The sequence below is a fragment of the Taudactylus pleione genome, unplaced genomic scaffold (assembly GCF_031769625.1).
Source record: "Taudactylus pleione unplaced genomic scaffold, aTauple2 ptg000518l, whole genome shotgun sequence".
NCBI lineage: Eukaryota > Metazoa > Chordata > Amphibia > Anura > Myobatrachidae > Taudactylus > Taudactylus pleione.
In genome coordinates, this window is record NW_028284920.1 from 10515410 (window position 1) to 10527517 (window position 12108).

At 41.2% G+C, this 12108-nt stretch overlaps 1 pseudogene; it reads left to right on the plus strand.

The window, feature by feature from the left end:
- LOC148501479 (scavenger receptor cysteine-rich domain-containing protein DMBT1-like) overlaps window positions 1-12108 on the plus strand; it is a 73581-nt pseudogene that overhangs the window by 16240 nt on the left and 45233 nt on the right.

Consider the following 12108-nt stretch of genomic DNA (forward strand, 5'->3'; position numbering starts at 1 on the left):
TAGGTTAAGGGAGTGTAGCGGGGTTAGGGGAAGGTTTTTGGGGGGAAGGTTAGGGTTAGGCACCCCCGGGGGGGGGGGACTTAGAATTAGGCACAACCCAGAGTGTTTTAGGGTTAGGCACCCCCAAGGGACGGTTAGGGTTAGAGGGGGAGGGGAAGAGGGGAGGGTTAGGATACTTACCAGCTGGCGTCGGGATCTCTTGCTGTCGGGCTTCTCATGTTGGGATTTCAACCGCCGCCGATATTAAATATTTATTCCAATAAATAGTTTTGTATTAAGTCTGTCTCATCTCTGTCTAGCTATATGTAATAAGTCCCTCTGATATTAGGGAAAGATTGATCAAAGCTTAGAGGGAGATAAAGTGGAAAGAGAAAGTACCAACCATCAGCTCCTACCTGTCACTTTACAGGCTGTGTTTGAAAAATGACAGTTTATCTCTCTCCAGGGGGTATATTTACTAAAGATCGATTTTGGATTCTGTTCGATTTGCCATTCGATTTTGGTTCGATTTCCATTCTATTTTGATATTGGAGATTTACTAAAGCCAAAATCTGATGTCAGAAAACTGAATTTCACTCAAAATCGAATATAGGTAAAACATCAATGTTTTCCCATAGTTGAATATAGGAACCCTTAATTTTTGCAAATCAAACGGAAATCTAACTCCAAATACCCAAATGAATAGAATAAGGAGAGACAGTCGATGTGAGCGTTCTGTTGGCTGGAAATTGATTGTGATGCCTTTAAATGTCCCCAAAATCATATGGGGCAGTCTGGCTGTAGGAATAATGGCTGCTCGAGGCTATGCTATGCTGTGCACTTACCTGCGGTATCAGGGGAATAACTAGTTCTTTGGGGGCCCCATAGCAAAGATGCATACGGCCCCCCCATGGTGGGGTTCAGCCGACATAGCCAGGCGAACAAAAAAAATGAATAAATTTACCCCCAAGTTTTGATAAATCTCTTCCATAGTCGCTACTCCAAATCATTTCATGTATCCTCCCTATCTATTCTTTTAGTTACACACACTATATCACATATTTTCCTATTTTAACTATAGAATTAAAGTAATGTCTCTATAACATATTCTATGGCTGATGATTTTCCTCTTTAGAGTTCACATCTGTTGCTGAGGATTCCACTACAGGAATTACTGGTGAGTTATGATATATTTTTGTCTGATCTTTGGGTTCTATCTACAGTATATGATACATGTTTTCCTATTTAAACTAGAGAAATAATAGTACTGTCTATTTAACATATTCCATTGTGATGATTTTCCTCATTAGGGTCCACATCTATTTCAGATCCTTCCACTACAGTTACTACTGGTAAGCTTATGATATTATGTTGTCTGATCTTTGGGTTGTATTACGCACAATAAAAGCCAGGGGTGTAATTAGAAATATCTGGGTACCCAGCGCAGCACCATAAATTTATACCCATGACCATGTCTGCGCCATCCCCAGTCAGTGTCCAATAAGGCAGTGTACAATAGTCTGAATTATATAAACAGTCAGTTTCCAAATTATATAACTACATGGATACATTTGTTTTGTAGCCCTATTTGGTTTGAGCTTTAAGGTACATTTTCAGTTTTGGTACAGGGTCTTCTGTGCTGGAGTGCCCTATAGTAATTGGCCCCTGATTAATGTATTGTCTGTAGACTTGTAGATTTTTGGTCATTTATGTTAAAATAATTTATTATTATTTATTTATAGTTATTTCTATAGTGCACACATATTCCGCAGTGCTTTTACAGAGAGAATATTTGGCCATTCACATCAGTCCCTTCCCCAGTGGAGCTTACACTCTATATTCCCTAGAAAAGGTGGCCATAGACTGCACACCCTGAATATATATATATATATATAATGGGAGATGCTACCTGTGGAGACTATTGTTGCAAACACAAGAAGAAAAAGTACAAGTGCACAACTCCGACATTATTAATTATATATAATACATTATCCAACAGAATTTTGCAATACATAGAGGTTTTAGCATAATCATGGCCAAGGTTATGGGCCTACCCAAAGCACCCAGGTAACCTCTGAGGGTAGGTCCCTATCATACTGGGGTTGAAATCCAGAGTACAGGACACCCCCAATCAGGCCCAGCTGAGCCATCCCACTACCACATGCTCACACACTATGGTATATTTTTGTTGGGAGCCAATCAACCTACCAGTATATTTTTGGAGTGTGGGAGAAAACCAGAGCACCCAGAGGAAACCCATGCAAGCACAGGGAGAATATACAAACTCCACACAGTTAAGGCCATGGTGGGGCCACTCAGATTACTTAGAACAGGCATTAGTGCTCCTTTCCCAAGAACATATATTTAGGTGAATCCAGTGAATGGAGCATAGCTTGTTCTTGTTTTTTTGTCTTTGTTTTACGTCCTTGTACAATTTTTCTTTTTCTTTTTTGGGTGGAGTTTTCCTTTATGACATGCATGATACTGCTGCATATTTATAGGAAATTCAGAGTAATATGAAAAGACAAAACAAAAGATAACAAACAAGATATAATTTGTGTGCGTACTGCATAAATAATGTAATGTTATTGATGTTGGAAAGTGACCAGCCCAAACAGTGCCAAAATAGACTCAGTAGCGAAGGAGTTAATTTATAATCACTAAGGGTCCTACTACAATCTGCATTTAAAATGCGGTCTTAGTGTGATATTTTCAACTAAATTCGCTTTGCAAATTTAGGAAACATCACAGGGATTTATTTAAAAGCCCTTGCAGGGACAGAGCTTGCGATTTAAGCTTTGTGCGTGCGAATCCCCTCCGCAATCTTTTCACTGTATATTTCGGAAAAAATACAGTGAGAAGGTGCCCGCGCATGCACAGCCTGGCCCCGCTAACCCCCCTGCGACTGCATCCACAACCCCCCGCAACTTCACCCCCCATACTTTGACTTACCCTCGGTCATTGGTGCTCCGGTGAGGTCCTCTGGGGCTCCGGTCAGCTGGTCTCCCATCCTGCACTGTGACCCCGGTCAGCTGCTCTATGCAGCAGCTGACCAGGGTCACAGTACAGGACATCATCGGAGCACGAATAACCAGCTGATCACTGGGGCCGGCTACCGGCTCTGCTCTGCCTGTTATAGCAGAGCAGGAGTCGGGGAACCAGGGGAAACCCTGGATAACACTATCTGAAGGTGGCGTTATTATCACAGGGCTTTCCTCTGCATTTTTTCACATTTTATTTTTAGTAACTTCGGCCAGATCACATTCCCATTACAATTATGGGAAATGTGATCTGCTTACTAAAAATATGTCATAATTAGTGTTTGGAGTAGAATTGTACGAGTTTTACTCCAATTGCCCTTTAGTAAATTTATGTGAAACTAAAGTAATGGGAAAAGGGTGTGAATACCCCCCATCTCACTTTTTTTATTTTTAGTAAAACTAATGTTGATAAATAGAGCCCTTAATGTAAATAGTTTTATATTAACTCTGTCTCTTCCTGGGTCGTATGTGGCTAGAGATATGCAGTAATGTCTATTAAACACATTCTATGGCTGATGATTTTCCTCATATGTTACAGAGGAATTTACTACAGGAATTACTGGTGAGTTGTGATATGTTCTTGTCTGATCTTTGAGTTCTATTACACATCTATATGTTCCTATTTAAACTATAGAAATAACAGTAATGTCTATTTAGTATGCTCCATGGCTGATGCTTTTCCTCATTTGTGTCCACAACTATTACAGAAACTTCCACTACAGGAACTACTAGTAACTTTAGTAAGCTTATGCTATTATGTTGTCTGATCTTTGGGTTCTATTACACACAATAACAGCCAGGGGTGTAACTAGAAATATCTGTGTCCCTTGTGCAGCACCACAAATCCATACCCACCACCATGTCTGCGCCATCCCCAGTCAGTGTCCAATAACAAAAATCCAATACATTCAGGCGCTAACATATGGTGGAAACAGGTATGACTGACTGCTGCTTCTATCGGGGAAACGCTGGATACCCACAATTGAAGCAAAAGAGAATAAATATAGAAGCGCTCTCAATCAGACTCTTAACATTTATTTACATACACATAAAAAATATATACAAATATATATACAATTACAGCCGGTGTAAACTGGATTAATAATTTAATTATTAAACACAGACATTGTCCCCCACAGGAAAAAAAACACACATTGCTCCCCTACTGAAAAACACATGCACACCTTGTTCCCCATGGGAAAAAAAACACACTATATGGCCACCACAGGAAAAAACCCAGAAAAAAAGACCTCCACCGGAAAAAAAAACACACACACATAGACCGCCACAGTAAAATAACACATACATTTTTCCCCATGGGGAAAAAGACACACACACATTATTACTCACAGGAAGAAAATCACATGCATTATCCCTCACAGGGAGAAACACCCCCCCCCCCCCCAACGGGCAACAACAAACACATTGTCACATAAAACATTGTCAAATAAGCATACTGTAAAAACCCCTCCTAATTATTTCACTGGATGCTGAAAAGGCATTTGACCGAATATCCATGGGGTTCTTGGATCAATGCGCCTTGTACCTCTCTCCTTCTGCATTCATTTCTGCTAATGATCTGACGTCTGCCTCATTTGCAATTTCCAATGGCACGCGTCTCCAAGTCCTACAGAGATCCACGCAGGGAGGTGGTCTGGGCATCCCTAATTTTAAATGCTATTATCTCTCAGGTCCGGGTACTTTTAGAGTATGGGTTCGTGTTGATGTTGAAGGTCTATGGCTGCACTCTTCTGCTTCCCTTTTTGGTTCCCATGGGCTCAGAGCCCGAAAAAGATCACCTCATAGTCTCCCACTCCCTGGTGATATGGGACATATTTTGATACCTGTACAGTTGACTCCAAATTTGAAATATATATAACTAATTATTCATGTATTTGTTGCAGTACCTAATTGGTCTACACCATTTTATGGTAGGCTGTGTCTCTGAAATTATCCCACCTTACATTTCTTAAACAAAATATGATATATACAGCATATAAATAATATAGTTACTTGGGCCATGTACTCGACTTAAGCATGTAATTCTTTGGTAGCTATCAATTATATTTATTGCTCCCTCTTGTGGTAAATTGACATTAGAGCATTTTTGCTTTACAATCTGCACTGTACGGTATTTATCATTTAGTGTTGGGAGAAACCAAATAAAGAGAAAAATGACTACTTTTAGACCTCATGCTGTGTCTTAATATCATTATCCACAGACTGTTATATAGGATCACTAACTACAGTAACCACAAATTATGCAGCTGCATAGCGTACAGTGTATAATTTTGTGCAAATGATCTACAGCATCTGGTCGCAGAGTACATAACAAGGACCATGTTCACTTTATGCTTCACTAAATGCCTTGTGCAAACGCTCTGCATGAATAAAGGCCAAAATGGAAATGCGCCTAACACTTGCTCGCTGAATAACGTATGTCACACATTTTTATATGTTTTAAATTTATGATTGTGCCATGCAAATTGAGGTAGATAAGATTAAAGTTCTGCTGCTGGTAAAGGGGGATGTAAAAAACATACATGTACATTTTAGGAAACTGCAAAAGGGCATTGAAACTCCTATTTCCCTGGCACTGCCTCGTTGCCACACCTGGGGGTTTATGTACTAAATATTGGGCTTTAAACCCCAGCGCTTCTGATCGTGGTTATGCCTGAAATTTAAATGGGCAATGCTTTTTTCTAGTAAAACTTGGCTAGTAAAAGGATCACTCTTTAATATTTCAGGCAAAAACACGATCAGAAGCTCCGGCATTTGGAACCCGGTATTTGGATAGCCCCTACTCTGTTTTTCATTCTTACAGACATCCTATCCACTCACCAACTGCTGTTATTTTCCTGGAGGAAACTTTTTCCTGGTGTTTAACATATAGCATTTCTTTTACTATTACAATGTATTCATTTGTGTTTTCACATCACTTGTGCTACATTTTGTTTTACCTCCTTCTTATTTTTGTTTCATTCACACTTTTTTAATGAGAGAAGGAGCTGTCATAGAGCAGCACATTCATAGGTACCTGGGCGAAATTCAGGTATGATAACTATGGACCCCATTTAATAATGAGTGATATACGTGTTATCACTTGTTACTAATCTTAAAGGGTGCTCCAACCAATCAGCCCCTAAAGCCAGGCACACACCAGACCATACGCCGTCTGATCTGGCGGATCGGACGACATATCGCTCACATTGGCCAGTGTGTACCGGCTATGTCACTGATGATGCATGCTCCCAAGCGTTGTCAGCGACATTGTCCATCAGACCTGCTTGCAGGTCCGGCAGGCGATATCGTCAGCGGGACCATGCTGCCTTCGCCCCTGCTGTTGCTCCTTTGCTCCCGCCATTGGCAAGTGTGTATGCACTTGCCGATGCCGGGACTCCCACCGGGTCCCATTGTTAGCGAGATTGTGCTGGGTACACATCGTTTAGTGTGTACCCAACCAGGGGCGTTTTAAACGAGGAGGGGGCCCATGTGCAGACTCAATTCAGGCCCTCTCCTCTCTCGTGCGGTGGTGCAGCAGTAGATTCTGGCTTAGTGCTAGAATCGACTGCGCATGAGCAGGAACAGCAGTACAGCACATGCGCAGAGTCACCGGGAAAATGGGCGTCCCCATTTTCTCAGTGATTTTTGCTGCTTTGCACCCGGCCTGGAGCTGCGGAGCAGCACGCTGGTGACTATGGATGGGTAAGTATGAAACTATATGGGTCCAGGGTGGGTGATGTGGGCTCCCCTGGACCCAGGGACCCGTGTGCACCGCACACCTTGCGCCCATTATAGATACGCCCCTGTACCCAGCATAAGTGTCACTTTACAGACTGTGTTTGAAAAATGACAGATAGGAGCTGATTGGTTGGAGCCCCATTTAAGATTGGTAACGAGTAATAACAAGCATATAACTCCTTATTAAATGGGGCCCTATATTTGTTAGGGTCAGCAAAGGAGCAATAGGTATTGTTTAGGGGCAGCATTTGTGCAACTAAAATATATTACTACTTGTGTCACTTTAAATTAACAAAAAACAAAACAAAACGATGATCACTAAGAGAGTATGGGGGAGATGTATCAAGCCTTCTAAAGAGTGGACAAGTTGCCCATAGCAACCAATAAATCTCCACCTATAGGATGTACTTGATAAATGCTAGCTAGAACTTAGTTGGTAGGTGCTCATTTCTCAATTCTTTAGAAGTCTTGATACATCTCCCTATATTTTACATTTGTTTATAAAACTAAGCACCACAGTGATATTATAGTATTTTATCACTATGTAAACATTAAGGAATGCACTACTGCATAGATTTGGTAAATACAGTATGTTAGATCTAAAATAAAAACCAAATAGATAAGGACCTGAGAAGAAAATATTACCATACTTAAGGCCCCCATACACAGTGTGATATGCACCTTGCGATGCGACTTGCGATCCGACAGCCGACATATCAGGCGGTCCCCACACACAAAGCGATCGGGTGGACAACCGCCAGATATGCCAGCACCCCCCTCTGCCTCCCACATACCGCTGCATGGGATCGTACATCACATCCTCAAATCAAGTGAACATGCAGAAAGATCTGGAGGAGCGATGTATGACCCCATGGGAGCACGCACTGGCCGATATCATGCCCACACATGCAACAATGTTGTACCAATTTGTCAGATCGGCTGCTATATATCACCATGTATAGGGGGCCTTAAAAGGGCCACAAAAATCTCCTAGATATGAAGCCGCAGAAGCCAGGAATACTATCTTATTGTAATGTGAGAATCTATAATATAGAACCAGCGCTAAATAAAAAAATATATTGAATAGACAAATATGATGGACAGAGTCCTGTTAATGAAATCAATATAATTCTATTTATTACACTAAAATAAGCACTCTTGTGCAATGATATGATCTCTAATTGGAAATATGGATCATTTAAATATATACAATTTGCATATAAAATGACAAACAATAAAATAATAACAATTCTGGGACTCTGTGGAGGGAGTCCTATTCCTACTGTGACATTGGTGGACTTTATTTACATTGTTTTTATTTTATTGTTTGCCATTTTATATGCATATTTATATATTTAAATGATCAATATTTCCAATTAGAGATCATATTATTGCACAAGAGTGCTTATTTTATTCTAATAAATTGTATTATATTGATTTCATTAACAGGACTGTCCATCATATTTGTCTATTCAATATATTTTTTTATTTAGCGCTGGTACTATATTATATGTTGTTTCCCTGTTTATTGGGGATGACTACCCTAGTTACCAGCAGCTTTCGTGGCAGCGCGTCTATTTTTTGTATTTAATGTGAGAATCTGTAGGGCTAATGCGGGGGTTGCTGCTTCTGCATGTGGAAAGCCATAAACCTAGTAACGGCTGAGGTGTGCCCAGTGTGCGTGATCATTATCCCATAACAATATAAACACTTCAAACTTATCTAAGAATAAACACACGGAGACAGTAATGGATTTTAAAACAGGTCAGCTATTTATTTAAGAAAATTAATTGAATTATTTTAAATATTTTAAATATTGTATGGTGACTGGAAGGACGGCACTTACACAGAGCAGCCCAACAATGCAAACTCAACAACAAAACACAGCATTGGGGCGGGTTCCGCCCTGTGGATGTCAAACCCTACACTTGGATATTAAGCATAGACCTTCTACCATACACAATACCATCCTTAGATGGCTGTACTGCCCCCGTAGAGGTGGTACAGTACTTCTCCACACTTAATAGAAGGTGAGCACACCCAATGCACACACACTACACCCAGGCTGATGATAAGCCGTACTTCCCGCCACACAAAATAATAGCTAACAGACAATGAACGCTAAGGTAAGAGAGGGCGGGCAAATGTCCCCAGGAAAGAGGCCACAGGCTTGTAAGCCTGGCCTTAAATAAGCTTTGTCCCTACTCCACCCACTAAGAATTTAATAGGTTGCACCAACCCCATGATCACCACCCCAGGCCAATGCCCAGCCTCCTGGTTTAAGTCACTCCTGGCTCATTCGAGCCCTCTGTTATTCTTCTTCCTTTGATCTTATTTTAATCTTTATTCTGACTGCAAATATAAAAATAATGATGACGGAAAACTAATTTATAGTTATGCTGTAATTACTTGGTGTAAAATCATACCTGGTGCTAGGAGCTAGGAGATAAAAATAGATTTTTCTTTTTAGAGACTTATGTACTACACTGTGAAATATTAATTTTCTTGTATAAATGTGATATATGTTTGCTGTTACAGAATGGAATTACACTTGTGGCGGCCTAATGACTCAAAGCTTTGGTGTCATTTCAAGTCCTTTCTATCCTAGCAATTATCCTCCCAACAGCCAGTGTACATGGGAAATCTGGTCAGCACCAAATACTGCAGTAGAAGTCAGCTTTCTAAATATAAAGTGAGTATTGTACACTGTACAGTATGTGTATGCAACTATAGGTGACTTTGCACACTCTCGTGGCAGATACCAGAGTCATTAAGACTTTGCAGTGTATTTAAGTTATGTTTGCCTTGTGATATGAAATATTGTATTTGCAATTTTTTAATTGTACCTCCATTAAAATACAATCATTTATTTGCACAGTAACGTAAGAAAATATAGTTCTCGCCTCTCTGCTCCTCTCATTTTACTTTTCTCTTTTCATTTTTGTTAGTACTCATGTCTTCTGCTTGTGCACTGTAGGGGAGATTGTTGGAAATATGTGTGCATAGGTTAGTTGTGTGTTACATAGTTCCAGTACACACCAGCGGTCCAGCGGATGCTCTGAGACAAGGAACAGCCCGATTGCTTACAGTTTATTGCTTTATAGCACTCTTCACTTTCAACATCTCTCCTCGCTACAAGCTTCTCCATGTTACACAAACATTCAATCAAAGCTTTCCTGTAGCAACCTGTAACAGAAAGAGGGAACATAAGAAAACATCAATATATCATGTGACTTAGAGTCCACTCTTCTTCTTGAGTGAGTGTGATGTTACACTTTTCATAAGCAAATCTGCAGGGTTTTCTGCACTGGTAATGTGAACTACACCAGAAATCCTCTTTCCACTCGTGAATGAAGTGGTCTCATATGTTTAGACCTCCTGCGGTGGTTGGTGCTATATGATATGTTGATAGCACCCCTATTATCGCACTCGAGGTTAATGGTATCTTGTATATTCATGACATTCAATTCATTCAAACTTTCCTGGAGGAATCTTATGTAATACCGGCTGTTGGGATGCCTCCTATCACAATACCGACAGCGGCATCCCGATTGTTGGTATCCCGACAGAGGTCGGGTAAATATACTTACCCTCCCCCTTCTCCCCCTAACCCTCCCTTTCTGTAGCCTAACCATTACCCTCCCCACCCCACCCCGCACCCTAACCCTCCCCGTTAGTGCATAAACCTAAGTCTCCCCTCTTCATGCCTAACCCTAACCCTCCCCCCTTAGTCCTTAACCATAACACCCACAGTGATGCCTAACCTTAACCCTCCCCCCTAGGGGTACCTAACCCTATCCTCCCCCCAAAAATCTAACTCTAATCCCGCCACGCTGCCTAAACCTAACCCTCCTCCCCAGGGCTAACAGTTAGGACGCCCTGGACTTACCTTGTTCGAGCTGGCGTCCTTCTGTATTCTGGCATCGGCATTGGTATTTCAACACCTATCTTAAGTTCCTTGTCGGGCTTCCCTCGTTGGGTTTTAGACCAGTGCCATTGCGAGCTGCTGGTCTCATAATTACAATCCCTTCTTGGAGGTGCAAGGCCTCCTTAGTCAATTCAGTCAATGCCATGTATTCTGCTCCCGTATTATTATTATTATCCGTAGTAGACAATGCCACTGTGGGCTGTTTCCTACTTGCCCAGCTGACCGCTGCACCTGCCAATAGAAACAAGTATCCAGTGTAGGAATGGCAGTCATCTTCATTCGCCCCCTAGTCGGCATCATAGAATGACTACAATAAAGGATTTCTTTACCTTGTAAATTCCAACTTCATGGTAGACATCCCCTTTGTTTGAAATTATGTGTGTGTGCAGCTGTTGATATTGCAGAGTTATGTGGGCACACACCAGCGGATAATTCAAACTGTCAACAGCCCAGTTACTTAACCAGTGGTGTTGATTTTATTAAAGTACACGAACTACAGTCATACTCATTGATACTTACCTTTCTTCGTCAGGATCTCCTCCTGTTGGGATTTGAACCGGTGGCTAAACAGTATTTCAATCCCATTCCCCTCATCCTAACCCCAATATTTACTCTCAAAATGCCAGTGGTCGGGATGCTGGCACCGGGATTCTGACTCACTAATGCTACTTTTGATCTATTTCCTAGTGACAGAGTACACTTTCTGGTATGTGTGACAAAGCAAGACTTGTGTCTGGAAGCTCTGATTTTGTTAATTATTTGGTGATTGGTGATTTTATTGTTATTTAAACTGGGATCCATACACCGTGATGGTACCTGTTCCATTGGATTTGTGGTAATGACTAGCCCCCATACACTAGAGATAGACTGGGCCTATTCGCCGAACCCCAGATGCCAGGGTCGGCGCATTGGTGAAATCCAACATGTTGGGGATTTTTAACACATAGAATTTCACCAATCAGGAATCAGCTGATTGTATGGGGCCCTTAAGGTCCATAATGGAATTGAAACATTGATCTGTCCTGTAAAATTTATTATGGAGTAAAGATTTTGCTATTTGTGATCTGAAGTACAGTATGGTAGTGCCCCTCTATAGGTGGTATTCAATTAGTTTAGTGTCTGCGAAAAAGTTCCGCCTGCCCAACTTTTCGTCTACATCGCGTGTTTTGGACACGAAAACTTATCATGCGCGTCCCCGCTTTTCGCCCTATTCAATTACTAACCAGGCGAAAACGGCAAGCGGCGAATGTAGAACAGGCGGAAAGTGCTGTCAGAATGGGGGAAATCAGTCTGAAACCCCTAAAAAGATACACTAACATTGGGGATCAATGTAGAAGTGTTCCAATAGCCCTAATAAAACTATTTGGGGTACTAAAGCTATTTAAAATCCTTGTTATTAGCGTCCTTGTAAAAGTGGTG